This window comes from Eulemur rufifrons, chromosome 19 (genome assembly GCF_041146395.1).
Source record: "Eulemur rufifrons isolate Redbay chromosome 19, OSU_ERuf_1, whole genome shotgun sequence".
In the NCBI taxonomy this organism is placed as follows: domain Eukaryota; kingdom Metazoa; phylum Chordata; class Mammalia; order Primates; family Lemuridae; genus Eulemur; species Eulemur rufifrons.
In genome coordinates, this window is record NC_091001.1 from 8,276,057 (window position 1) to 8,280,990 (window position 4,934).

General features: G+C 46.9%; 1 pseudogene; it reads right to left on the bottom strand.

Annotated features, from left to right (window-relative positions):
* Positions 1-3,291: 3,291 nt before the first annotated feature.
* Positions 3,292-4,246, bottom strand: LOC138400085 (Y-box-binding protein 1 pseudogene; annotated as a pseudogene).
* Between the last annotated feature and the right edge of the window lie 688 nt (positions 4,247-4,934).

A 4,934-nucleotide genomic window follows, 5' to 3' on the forward strand; every position in this document is an offset into this window, starting at 1 on the left:
ACACTTTTTTGTTAATTAAAAACAATTTGTATGCATATGTATTTATTGATTGGTTAATAAATTATTGCATTTATTATTAACTACTATATTTATTAATTGATTTTTCAAGTTTTATCAAAGTTCTGCGCATACAAAGTTTAACAAGTGAGATGGTTTTAGAAGGTTCCTACTGAGCGCCCCAGACCTGTGCTTACGCTTTCCGTCCCAGATTTCCTCTCCACAGTGCAAGCCCTTCTCTTTCTTAAAGCTGATGTTTTGGGAGTTTGTCTCCGTGTTTCTAAATTATATGCTTATACAGCTATTTTTCATTTTCTCATCTGTAAAATGGGCTTACAAGCCTCATAAGGTTGCTGTGAGCATTAAAAGGAATTAATTCATAAAAAGTACTTTTAACAGTGCCTGTTCCTGTCAATGTTATACTGATTTTACAGTTTTAGTTATTGTATATTGTCTTCCTACTATGAAATCATGTTGATTTAGCTCTGTTACGATACTCCCTTTATACACACCCACACACCCCACATCTCCCCTGCCATCTGTCAATATAACTTTATCATACATTTTTAAGATCTATATTTCATGTTTGCATAATTATGATTTTATAAATATCTATAGCAGAGCCACATAGAATATTGATGATTACAATTTCTTTCTTTTTACACTATTTGTTTACACTGGAGTTTATCATCTCATTCTTTTTCTTGTTTGTTTGCTTAGTTTTCTATGTATAGCGGTCCCCCTTATGCATGGTTTCATTTTCTGCAGTTTCAGTTACCTGTGGTCAATCCCAGTCTGAAAATAGCAATGGGAAAATTTCAGAAATAAATGATTCATCCAGATTGTGCCCACGCTCCCTGCTCACTGGTTACCTAGAGGCCATCTGGATCATCAGATCCGCTGCTGTGGTGTCGCGGTGCTTGTGTTCAAGTAACTCTTATTTTTTTAATAATGGCCCCAAAGTGCAAGAGTGCTGTGCCTAATTTATAAATTAAACTTTATTGTAAGTATGAAGGCATAGGAAAAAACATAGTATATATAGGGTTCAGTACTATCTGTGGTTTCGGGCATCCACTGGAGGTCTTGGAATGTATCCCCAGTGGATAAGGGGGGACTACTGTTCCTCTACTGAAACCTCTCCAAATCCTCCATCAGAAATGTAAGTCTCCTCTCCATGTGTTCTACCAGCGTAAACTTGTTTTTTGGAAGTTATCCTTCCTGGAGCTCTCTCTCCTCCTGCTACAATCTGGACTGGCTGCTCTCGAAGTCTGCTGCACAGCTGTCGGCCCGGGATTCCTTTTATCATCAACCTCAAAATTCCTTTCAGTTCTCCTCTGTACGGGATCCTCTCTTTTTTTGTCCCAAGAAATCCTCTTTCTTGTTTTACACTTTCATTTTGGGTGAGTACATCCTCCTCTGGCTTCCAGATCATGAATATCTATAAAATTACTTCAATCTCATACATGAGTGATGTTGGATTAGGCATAGAATTCTAAACTGAAATTATTTTTCCCTTAGAAATTTGGAAGCCTTGTTCTTCTTGCTTCCAATGAAGCTGTTGAGAGGCCTGATATTTTATCTTTTGAATGAGGCTTATTATTTCCTCTATGGATACATTTAGAATCTTCTCTTTGTCCTTAGAATTCCAAAATTTTATGATGATGTATCTTGGTGTGGGACTTGCTAAACTTATTATGCAGAGCACCCAATAAAACCTCTCAATATGAACACTCATGTCCTTTGTTCTGAGGAATTTTCTTGAATTATTTTTTCAATTGCTTCAACCCCTGTTTTCTCTGTTCTATCTTTCTGGAACTCCTGTTTCATTTGAATGTTATGATTCTTGGGTCTTCAAATTTTCTTATTTTTTATTTATGTTTTTCATTTCTGAATTTTTTTCTACTTTCCTGAACTTTATCTTCTAACATTTCCACTGTATTTTGCATGTGTGCTATCATAATCTTAATTTTCAAGAGCTCAATTTTTGGTCTTTCAATGAGCTTTTATGTAACCTCCTAATTTCCTTTTCTTTTTTACTGTGAACACATCAGTTATAACTTTTTGAAGTTTTCTTCTGCTCTTTTTATTATTTCTGTTTCTACTGAGCTCTTTCAAAAATCTTTTATTATTATTATTATTTAAGACCTTTATTAACAGGTGCTTGCAGTTTGTTGACTCTTTTGAAAAAATCAAGTTGTAAACTTTTATTACAAATTAAAAATGAAGTTCTTAAAAATCTCAACTTGACGAGCTATGAAACAATTTAAAAATCTTTAAAGGCGTATTGAGAAAAACCAGGCTTTTTAAAAAAACACGTTTGCTATTATCACAAAAGACGTCTTTAGGTAAAAATAATAAAAACCCCATGCTGCATAGATAATGCAGATAGTTTAATTATCTGGTCAACAGGCAAAAAGCAAGCACTTAAGGTCTTCAGCTCCAATCTTGTTCATTTCTTCTTGCTGGAATTTCATACTCATTTCTTATTGTTGAATGACTAAACTGGACGATGGTAGAGATGGTGGAGACGGGGGGAGACGGTGGAGATGGGGGAGACCATGGAGACGGTGGAGATGGTAGAGATGGTGGAGACGGTGGAGACAGTAGAGACGGGGGAGACGGGGGAGATGGGGGAGACCGGGGAGACCGGGGAGACGAGGAGACGGGGGAGATGTTGGAGACGGTAGAGACGGGGGAGACGGTGGAGACAGTGGAGATGGTAGAGACGACGGAGATGGTAGAGACGGTGGAGATGGTGGTGACGGTGGAGACAGGGAAGACAGTAGAGATGGGGGAGACGGTGGAGACGGGGGAGACGGTGGAGACGGGGGAGACGGGGAGATGGTGGAGACGGGGGAGATGGGGGAGATGGTGGAGACGGTGGAGAAAGGAAGACAGTAGAGATGGGGGAGATGGTGGAGACGGGGGAGACGGGGGAGACGGGGCAGACGGTGGAGATGGGGGAGATGGTATAGACGGGGGAGACGGTGGAGACGGGGCAGACGGTGGAGATGGGGGAGATGGTGGAGACAGTGGAGACGGTAGAGACGGGGGAGATGGGGAGACGGTGGAGACGGGGGAGACGGGGGAGACGGTGGAGATGGTAGAGACGGGGGAGATGGTAGAGACGGGGGAGATGGTGGAGACAGTGGAGACGGTAGAGACGGGGGAGATGGGGAGACGGTGGAGACGGTGGAGACGGGGGAGACGGTGGAGACGGTGGAGACGGGGGAGACGGGGGAGACGGTGGAGACGGTGGAGATGGGGGAGACGGTGGAGACGGTAAGGCGGCATCTACTCAGCCCCGCCCCGCTCAGCCTCGGGAGCGGACGCATTCTCAGCTGGAGGATCGGCTGCTTTTGTGTCTCTGCCATCCTGTGGTTTCGGGCTTTCTGGGCGTCTGCGTGGGTCGGTGAAGTTGCGGCGGTACCGCGATGAGGCGGCTGCTGACCTTGGGTCTCCTCGATTCCCTTTCCCCTCTTCGTTGCGGTCCTCGCCGGGCTGTCTCTGGCGAGGAGGCCCCTGCGGAATCGTGGTCCGTAACCCCGATACATATCCTGTCCTACTGGTCTACCTTGTTCTCCTGCGCCCCGGTTGTCACCACCCTCCGTCGCTTCTCCCTGCACAGGAGGGTTGGCATCCTGAGGTCGCCGCCCAGGGGGCTCCGCGTGTAGGAAGGTGGGGACCCGGCCTTCGGGAGCGCGCCCCGGTCCCTCCTTCCTGTCCCCACCCTCACTGTCCTGCTAGCTCCGCTGGCAACGGCATTGGGGACCCTGAGACGCGGAGAGCGTCTATGATGGCTGCGGTCTGCTGCGTATTGACGGCCTTGACCTGGAAGGCCACCAGGGCCTGTGACATTTGCCGCCTTCGCCTTTTCTCCTTCAACAACATCAGGCTCCAGTGTCTCCATCTCCTGCCCTGTGGGTTCTTCCCGGGGTCATTCTTTACTGCAGGCTGCTGTGCAAACGCATCCGCCTTGGTGTCACTCCTGTTGATGGAACCATATCCGTTTCTTACATTGAACCATTTTACTGTCCCCAAAACCTTCGTTGCGATGACCTTCTTGTCCCCGCCAGCAGGCGCCGCCGATGCGATGCGAGGCCACCCGGGCCACCGCTCCCGCGCCGCTGCGGGTGGTGCGGGGCTCGGTGTCGGTGTCCGCAGCGCTGAGGGCGGGGGTGGCTGCCGGTCCGGCCTCGCTGCTCACGTGGCGGTGACGGTGACTAGGCCGACGGTGGTGGGGCTGCATGGGGCTCTCTGGGGTCCGCTCTCCGCTCCCGCTACTGGTCGAACTTACTATTTGTTTTTAATCTCAGTTTTCCTAGTAGAAAGTTTTCTCAGATGTTTGGTCATCCTTGGCTCCCATTTCACATTTAAATGTGAGGCACTAAAAAGCCGATTGGAAGCTGTGCAGTGCGTGTGTTGAGCGTGTGTTGAGTGTGTGTGTGTGTGTGTGTGTGTGTTGAGCGTGTGTGTGTGTGTGTGTATGTGTGTCCTGAGTGTGTGTACATGTGCGTGTGTTGAGTGTGTGTGTATGTGTGTGTGTTGAGCGTGTGTGTGTGTATGTGTGTACTGAGTGTGTGTACATGTGCGTGTGTTGAGCGTGTGTGCATGCGCCTGTATTGAGCATGTGTTGAGTGTGTGTACAAGTGTGTGTCTTGAGCATGTGTTGTGTTTGTATGTGTGTGTTGAGCATGTGTGCAGTGCGTGTGTGTACACGTGCATGTGTTGAGCATGTGCTGAGTGTGTTGAGAGTGTATGTGCGTGTGTTGAGCATGTGTGCATCGGCATGTGTTGAGTGTGTGTGCATGTGCGTGTGTTGAGCATGTGTTGAGTGTGTGTTGAGAGTGTATGTGCGTGTGTTGAGCATGTGTGCATCTGCATGTGTTGACCGTGTGTGCATGTGCGTGTGTTGAGCGTGTGTTGAGCATGTGTAC